Genomic DNA, 9,700 nt, shown 5'->3' on the forward strand with positions numbered 1-9,700 from the left:
CAAACCAAGGTATCACTCACTGTATTTCCTTTGACATATTGTGAATGCCCACAGCATCAGGTGGACTGTAGTCAAGTGTAATTCAAGAATACATTACAAAGCCCAACAGGAACAGTTGTGGGTTTCCTTCCATATGGGATCCTCCAGGATGTGGCCTCTCTCTGTTGCCGGGCATGCTAAATCTTGCCCGCATCTGTGGGTAAAATGATTTCTAATAAATTACTGGAGAAAAGTAAATTGGAGATAGTGAGTAAATGGAGTATTTTAGTGAACCAAAATGAGCTCTGTCATTAGAGCATAATTTATTTGATTTTGCAGCTTTTTTTTTTAAGCTATCTTTTGTCTCCTGCTCTCCCTTTATGTTTATAAAGTCAGCAAGCAGAGGGTAGTTATCCTTTGATAACCCAGAGCATCCTTTGGGGTTCTGAGAAACTTAGCTCCCCATTTCTTATCTGGCCCAGCAGACAGGCTGTTTAATTGAAGGACAGTTTTATTTTCTACCCAGCACCTCTGAGTCTGTACTTAGGAACTACTTCTTACCACAGAAATCTGTCCATTATTTGGCTCTCTCTCTAGCTTTCTTTTGAAAGTTATTGCTCTGTAATTTCAGATTTAGTAGCAGACATTTTCAGAACATGTTCCTAGGCCTATGACTGCTGTTTTTTTAAAAGTCATACATAGCTTGTGTAGCTTTTAGTGGCTATTTAATTATTTTTGGCAGTCTGTTATCTCCTTTACATTTTAAGCAGTTGTTTACAGTTCTGAATTAGTTTCTTTGTATCTTTTGTTTTCTAGTCTTTTCCATACAATTTACAGCTGTCAGATTTGGATAATTATAATGGCAACTCTTCTTCCGAAATTAATGTATTAAGAAAAAGACAAAAACTTAAAATGTTTATTTGTGAAAAAAGCAGTGAAAGCCAGTATAGTTATATTTAGAATTAAAAAAACCTCCAGAGTCCTAGCTGTGCTTGCTCATCTTAGTGAAACAGAAATATAGAAAATATTTTCACAGCACAGAAAACTTTATCCTAAGAAGAAAATCAAGTGATTCAGTCAGCTTCTGTGTTGTATTGCCATAAACTTACATAATTTAACAAATATTTGCTGTATAAAATTATATTTTCTTTCTCAATTTAAAAAATTTCTTTAAATATTTTTATTTAAATATAGCTAACATGCAATGTTATATTAGGTTCAGGTGTACATCATAGTTTTTCAACAGTATCCACCTGGCACTATACATAGTTATTATCATATTATTGATTATATTCTCTACGCTAAAAAAGTGATCACCATGATAAGTCTAGCAACCATCTGACACCATACCATACTATCACACTATTATTGACTACATTTCCTATGATGTATATTACATCCCCAAAACTTACTCCTTTTATTTCTGGCACTTTGAACCTCTTGTTCTTCTTTATCTCCGCCCCCCTCCCCNCTTCCGAGGTTGAATATCTTATAAATTATTTGTAATTTTGTTGTGATCCTGGGAGGTAGTCAGCACAGCGTCTGTCTAGTCCGCCATCTTACCGGAAGTCTCCTAATACTACTTCTAATATGATGTTAGATGTCTGATGATGTGGTGCCACAGAGGCCACAGACTTAAGGAGGACCCTGGGTGCTGAGTTGTTGCCAGAATTGCTGTCTGTTGGGTGAATGTGGGCAATACTATTGTTACCAGGTTAGAAAGCCCTCTTGCTTTACACTAAATCATGTTCCCTCTCTGTCAAGGACAGTAATCCTCACTTTCCTCTTGACCTATTGTTCACTTCCTTCTCTTGGGGGTATCAGAAACTTTCTTTTCCAAGTTCTGGTTCCTGGGTCTGGACTCTGCTCTTCTGCAGTTGTATCTTCTGGGGGACAGCCAACTTTTCACACTTCTCCTGTAGAGCTCTGTTTGCAAATGGTGATGGCTGAAGGTAAATCACTTCATTTGCAAATTAACAGCTTTATTGATTCCATAGCCTCTCCCTCGCCCTGATATTAACCCACCTTGGCTTGGAATTGCAAAAGGCTCATCTACTGCACAAAGTTTTCACTTTAAATGAGGAAACACCAAGAACTAATAGGGAAAAATCAATACTTGCAATAATTGTTAGTGAACTCGGATCCAACTGCATGTGTAACGCAACAAACTGTTTAGCATGTGAGGTCATTCACTGGTTAGATTTTTAAAAAATGCTCTGCGGCTCTTATTCTTCACAAAGCCCTTTTTATTGGTTAAATACTTTACATGTATTGATTATTTTACTGTTGCTCCTCTCTGTGATACCACCTTTTGTTCATGTGGACTTTTTGCTTTATGAAAGCATGAATTGAACTTCATAATAAACAATGGCCCTGTGAAGTAGCCAAGGGAGGTGGTGTTAGTCACAATTCATGCACAGGAAACAGGTGAACAGAGGTGGAATGGCTTGTTTAGAGGCCTACAGCTACTAAGCATGGGCCAGGGGTAGCACCAGAGATTTTTCGGTGGTCTGGTGGTACTTTGTTTACAAATACCAAGCTGCTTTTGTACTTCTGGTAGATCAAGAAAGCTGGAGTTTTAGAGGTTGATGGAAGCGGAAATTGAACTCTCTCCCTGCAGGGACCAAGTTCATTATTCATTTGAGAGATATGTTAATGTTCAGTTTAAATGTTTCTTCTTAAAATTATTATTGGATTATTTTCTCATTATTTACTTTTAGATTTGCTTTTAACTCAAGACCAGTGATACTGGCTTTCTATTTATGGCAATGATAGAAATCTCCCCTCTCCCTCTTATCCCCCTACTTTTNCAACCCCACCCCCAGTTCAGGCCATCACCTCACAGGGCCAGGACTAGAGTCAGGCATCAAATTTAAGGAGGCACCCTCCAAAAACCCTCAGTAATCAAGATAAAGAATCTTTATTTTAAAAAAATCAAAATTATGATGAGTTTATGATGAACAAAATATTAACATTTTAAATAAACTTGGATTAGTATCACTAGTTTCCTTTTGCTTCACACTCCAATATGGCTTAATATCCAAACACCTTGTTTGTTGTACCAGTTTTGTTAAGCTAGCTTCATCTCAATTTTTCTTTTCTTGTTGGTTTTGTTGCAGATGATTTGTATATGCAATTTAAAGGATCTGAATTGTATGCCTTTCCTTGTATTTAGTTTGGAAAAATAAAAAATAATAAAGAGCTTTTACTACTTAAGTTTCCTTGGGGTGCTTTAATAAATTTTATGAAAAGAGCTTAATATAGCACCCCAAACAGAAATTCCTGATAGCATAGTATTCTGTTGTAAATTGTAGCATTTATGCTTTGATGGATATATTAAGATGAGTATTTGATTTCATTTTAGTTATGTGAATGGGATTCATTCTTGATTATATATCAACAAAAAAGATTCTGTATATAATAAGATGTAAAATTCAGCATATGGGATCAGATTTTTTGGGAGTGATATTAAATGTAAGTAGGGTATAAGGGTTTCCAGTGACTATTTTGGAATATTTTGTTAACCCCTTCCTAATGATGTTATTCCTTAGTGAACATTCATAATAAAGAAGGAAAGAATCAAGTTCAGATAAGGATATAATCTTTAAAAAGTCGTCAGAATTAGTATACCAGGTCTTAAAAATGAATTATGTACATTTAGCTCCATTAACCACATTGGGTACAAGTATTTATATTTTTGGACAAGGCTCGGAAATGATTTACTTAGTATTTGTTGATCACCTACTATGTATAAAGAATATTGATAGAAATGGTGAAGATGGAGAAGGAGAAGACTTGTCGGTTTAGATGAAGGCTTCAAGTTTGGACATTTTGATTTTGAGGTGATGGTTGGTTATCCACGTTGAACATGTCCTTCTATAAGGGCTGAACACAGCCAAAGGTTTAGAACCTTAAGTCCCTATCATGAAAAGTGAGACTTGAATGCATGGGTGTGGATATCTGGAAGGTTGATGGCAGAGCTTTGAGCCAGCATAGAAGACTGAATGTAAGACTTAGAGAGAAGGAAGATCTGGAGACTGCACTAAGCCTCTCTAGTGATGCTCTAAAGATGAGATGCTCTAATCAAAACTTCACCCAACCCAACTCAACCCAGTGGAAACCTCAGACCCCAAACCAACAACCACCACAAACTACTCTCCTCACCCTGTGACCTGTTTGTTGTCTATATAGTTCACCTTCTTTGAAGGATATTTAAAGGCTCCATTTCCTCACTTCCTGTTCACTTCTCATCTGGAGATTTAGGATTTCCCTCTTCACTTCACTGAAATTGCTTTCACAATGACCACCATGTTGGCAAATCTGAAGGCCTGTTCTACTGGATGTCTTTGCTGCATTCAGCTCTGTTGAGTACTCACTCATCTTGAAACTGCCATTTGCTTTGGAGCAAACCTCAATTTCCTCATCTGTAAAATGAGAATAGCAATACATAGCTCACAAGGTTGTATGTGGTTAAATGAGACAATATATTAAAGTGTTTATCAAGGTGCAACATAGCAAGTGCTTCAATATAAGGTAGATACTGTATTATTATTATTACTACCATTATTACTATTATTAATAAACTACCTTTTTGACATCAGACTCTTCATTTTATTTATTGGGGATCCTCCTCTTGTATTTATTCTTAAAAGTTAGTACCCTTGTCATGGGCCCATTGCTTTTCTGTTTGACTCCTTTCTGTGGGCTGATGAATGTAGTTCAGAGCTTCATCTCCCCGAGCTTCTGATTATCACATTTTACAAACAAATGATAGTGATAGTAATACTAATTATTGTGATAGAGTCATTTTTCTAAGCAGCTGATCAGTTTTAATGCATAATTTTTCACCACAGCTGTGTGAGGTTATTCTAGCACAGCACCTAGCTCTTAATTGATAATAAGAACTTGTGGCACCAAAAAATATGGTGCTGCTGAAATTAAGGAAGGAGCTTCGAGCAGCATCACCATGCAGAAAGATTAAAATTGGATAAGGACTGGCTGAGAAAAAAACACACATCAAAATGGCAAGAAGGGAGTCATTTGTTGAAGAGCAAATCTTTGAAATGGAAGCCATATTTCAAGGAAGTTGGGAGAGGAAGGTGGAGAGAAAGTAGAAATTTACTATGATGCATGCATTTTTTTCTTTTAAAGATTTTGGCTTCAAATAGAAGTAATACTATATGAACTGACAGGATGAAGGAAAGTTTGTTTCTAATGATAGGGGGACATGACCTCATATTAAAGAGAAAAGAAGTGGCTAATGGATTATGAAAATCTGGAGATGCTGGAAAACATCTTTGAAATGTCCCAAGATTGAGGAGCATGGGCTTGAAGAGACAGATGTATTTTCCTTCTGACAGGCCTCACTGAATTCCCATGTGGGGTTGTCGAGAGTACAAAGTCTCATGGCCCTCTAGCTTTGCTTTTGGGCTGTCATTACTATACTTTGAAGTGTTGTCCTTATCCTGTTGATGGGTTGGGGTTTGAGGAACTTAGCACTTACTGAGTATCTCCTTTGTATTAGGGACTGGGCTATCATCTAATATCTTTATTTTTTTTCCATTTTTAAAATTAGTTTCAGGTGTACAAAACAATGTAATAGTTATACTCTTCACCCCTCACAAAGTGACAACCCTCCTCCCCCAATCCACCGCCCCCCCATATCATACATATCTATTATAGTTCCATTGACTCCACTCCCCACACTATACTCCACTTCCTGTGACTATATATATTACATTGCAGTTGACATACAATATTATTCAACTACAGCTTCAGTACAGTGCAGTGGTCAAGCCTCTACACTGTCCATGAAGTGGTCTCACTAACAACATGTGTCCATCTGACACCATAGAAAATATTTACTATTGGGTTGTTGGAAAAGTCATGATGCATGTTTGCTACACAATGCACTAGTTCATTTTTGGAAGTACTAGAGTCATTCGCACCTATGTTATTGGTATGTCATTTGACAGCTGACAGTTCTAACTTCATTCTGAAAAAAAATTGAGCGATTTGGTTGAGTTTTGGAGATTTTACAAGTTGAAGATGGAAGACCAAACTGGGCATTTTTGCCGTATTTTACTGTTTTACTTCCATAAAGGGAAGAACTCAGGTCAAGCTTGTGAAAAGTTGCATAAAGTTTATGGTGATAATGCTCTACAAGAACTTCAGTGCCAACTATGGTTCACGAAATTCCGTGCTGGTGATTTTGATCTCAACAGTGCTCCTCGGTCAGGGAGGCCCACTGAGGTTCATGGCAACAAAATAAAGGCATTGATCGAGTCAAACCCATGTTACATGACACAAGAGTTTGCAGAAACATTGAACATCCATCATTCAAGCGTTCACGACCACCCGAAGAAGCTGGGATACGTAACCAAGCTCGAGGAGCCAAACAATCAATTCAAATGCGTACTGTCAGCAGTTGGACAGTTTGAACGAATCCATCATCTAGAAATGTCCAGAGCTTGTTAATTGTAAATGAGTTGTGTTCTATCGCGACAATGCGAGACCACACAAGTTTGATCACCTGTCAAAAATTATTGGAGCTTGGATGGGATGTGTTGCCACACCCACCAACTCACCTGACTTGCGCTGTCAGACTTCCACTTGTTTCACTCTCTTCAAAACTCCTTGCATGGTATAACGTTCAATTCAGATGAGGCTGTAAATCAGCACCTTGTTCAGTTTTTTTTGCAAATAAAGACAAGTCCTTCTATGAACATGGAATTATGAAGCTCACTGAAAGATGGCAAAAGGTTTTCGAACAAAACGGGCAATATATCATTGATTGATCTTTGTTCTTTANTGATGGCCTCCCTGATAAGACAAGTGTCCATCTGACTTCCTACAAAATCTTTACAACATTATTGATTATATTCCCCAAACTGTATTTCATATCCCTGTGGCAATATTGTGATTACTAATTTGTACTTTTTAATCCCTTTACCTTCTCCCCCATTCCCACCCCCTCCCACCTAGCAACTGTCAGTTTTTTTTCCCTATATCTCTGAGTCTATTTCTGTTCTGTTTGTTCATTTATTCTGTTCTTTAGATTCTACATATAAGTGAAAATATTATTTTATATTAGTTTTAGGTGTACAGCACAGTGGTTAGACATTTATATAATTTATATAATTTAGACATTTATATAATTTAGGAAGTGATTCACCCTGGCACTATATATAGTTATTACCATTATATTCCCTACACTTTATGTCCCCATGACTATTTTGTAACCACCAGTTTGTATTTCTTAATCCCTTCACCTTTTCCACCCTGCCGCCAACCACCCTCCTATCTATCACCACGATAGATCTACTACACATCTGACACCATACATAGTTATTACAATATTATTGACTATGTTCCTTATGCTATACACTATATCCCCATGACTACTGTGTAACAACCAATTTGTATTTTTTAATCCCTTACCCCTTTTCACCCACCCCAAACCCCTGCTATCTGGAAACCATCAAAATGTTCTCTGTATCTATGAGTTTGTTTCTGTTTGTTTATTTTGTTCTTTAGATTCCACTTATAAGTGAAATCATATGACATTTGTCTTTCGTTGCCTGAGTTACTACACTCAGCACAAAACCTCCTCCGTCCATCCATGTTGTTGCGGATGACAAGATTTCATTCTTTTCTATGGCTGAGTAATATGCCATTGTATATATGTACCACCTCTTCTTTATCCATTCATCCATTTAGGGACACCCAGGTTGCCTTCATATCTTGGCTACTGTAAATAATGATATAGTGAACATATGGATGAGCACCTCCCCTTGAAGTAGCATTTTGGGTTTCTTCAGATAAATACCCAGAAGTGGGATTACTAGGTCCTTCTTTGTCTCTTGTTATAGTATTTGTTTTAAAAGTCTATTTTGTCTGGTATAAGTATTGCTACCCCAGATTTTTGGTTTGTTTCCATTTTCATGAAATATTTTTTCTTTCTCTTTACTTTCAGTCTGTGTGTGTCTTTTGATCTGAAGTAAGTTTAAGTCTCTTGCAGGTAACATATGTAAGGGTCTTATTTTCTTATCCATTCAACCCCCCTTCCCCCCATCATCTGATTGGAGCATTTAATCCATTTACATTGAAATTAATTGTTGATAGGTATGTAGTTATTGCCATTTTATTATTCATAGTTTNGATTTATAGAAAAATAATAAGTAAATAGTATAGTTGGTTTGCAGCTATGGCAAAAACAGAGGAGAGGGTACCCAAGTGACTGAAACTTTGGGAACCCTGAATGAAGTGACTTCCAGATGTGTGTATTTCAGGACATGATTGTCCTCTAGCTCTAAAACTTGTGTGGTTTAATGCTCAGGTCAGGAGGCATTTCTCAGCATCACTATGTTGAATTTTTACTATTTTAAAAATAACAATCTTATAAATAAAATAATTCTTGACCTATACCCCCAAATGGGAGAAGGGATGAAAAACAGAACAAAACCAAAAAAACTATGTATGGCTGATTCAAAGACAGTAAAGAGATTTGTTTTGACTTGGGAACAGTGGTGTCCACATTGTTGCAGTATCATGGTTACTTCTATGCTCTCCTAACATCTCAACTTTCTGATGATGTTATGGAACAAGGAACAAAGTGGGCAAGTTTGATGCCAGTGGTGTCGATGCCAGCGGCACACAGAGAAGTCAAAGTCTGAGGCAAAAAGTTTTTTCAGAGAAAATATTTATTTGTCCAGCTGTCAAATGAGGAGACCAAAGACAAGGCTCAGATCAGTCTTCCTGAATAAAGACTTAGAGGAAATTTAAAGGATAATGGTAAAGAAAAACTATACATATTTATTAATTCTAATTCAGGAGTCTTCATTGCACAATCTAGGAACTAAGTCATCTAAGGAATGGGAAAGGTGAGAGCAAGTATAAAGGAATTCCCAGTCGGCAGGGTTTCATTGGGTGAGATCTAGGTGCCTAGCCAAGCACAAATTACTAGGCACCTCTCACTTCTGAATTCTGTCCAAAAGGACAGGTCTGCGCACAAAGGTCCTGGCTAGAGTCAAATTTTGGTTCTAGCCACCCGTCGGGGTTAGTTGGAGTTCATTTGTGGCTTTCTGTGCCTGCATAAACCTCTGAGACCAGTCTGATCCAGCTTGGTGTCCTGGTCTCCAGATAGCTGTGAGGAGGCCTGCTGTTATATCCTGAAAGGCAAAAGAAAATTGGGAGGAAACACCCCCCCACAAAACGATTCGGGTCTGGTTTCAGTGTTAGGGCCTGGTTTCAATGAGATAATTTTATTGCATATCTCATCAGAAACCCTTCAGTAGTTTTCATTTTCAAGTTTTTTAGCTGCATCTCTGACTCTGCCCATACTGCTTTCAAGTTTGTATTAATTAGGAGGAATGTGTTGTGAGGTTTTATGCTGACGTAATCTGTTGCCTCTTCTTTAATTTTACTTTTATGTTACATCTAGCTTAGGAGGGATCCTTTTAAACTAAAACATTTAAAATGCATCCTCTAACCTAGGGAAGAGAAAATTTTTAAAAGTCTCACTTGTGTCTGATGCTTTCCTCCTAGGATTGCAGTGGGAACAGTACCCCAGAGCCTTTCGGTAAGTTAGTTTCCTGTGGATAAATGAATTCCCTCTGATAAGAGGTTACCCTGACTATGTTTGAACTCTTCTAGTATGAGAAAACTCACCACCTAAGAAGGCGACATAATTCTATTTCTGGACAGCTCTAATTTTGGAAAC

The 9,700-nt window shown here is 37.4% G+C and overlaps 1 protein-coding gene across 19 annotated transcripts in view; it reads left to right on the plus strand.

Moving 5' to 3' along the window:
* LDLRAD4 (low density lipoprotein receptor class A domain containing 4) overlaps positions 1–9,700 on the plus strand; it is a 578,686-nt gene that overhangs the window by 149,895 nt on the left and 419,091 nt on the right. Inside the window, exon 4 of one of the 19 annotated variants that reach the window (XM_019668244.1) lies at positions 9,526–9,559. The exons of the other annotated variants lie outside the window; for them this stretch is intronic. The gene's annotated coding sequence lies outside the window, so the exon portion shown is untranslated. The remainder of the gene's footprint in view (positions 1–9,525; positions 9,560–9,700) is intronic. 19 annotated transcript variants of the gene reach the window in all.

Source organism: Hipposideros armiger, unplaced genomic scaffold, assembly GCF_001890085.2.
Source record: "Hipposideros armiger isolate ML-2016 unplaced genomic scaffold, ASM189008v1 scaffold_522, whole genome shotgun sequence".
Classification (NCBI taxonomy): Eukaryota; Metazoa; Chordata; class Mammalia; order Chiroptera; family Hipposideridae; genus Hipposideros; species Hipposideros armiger.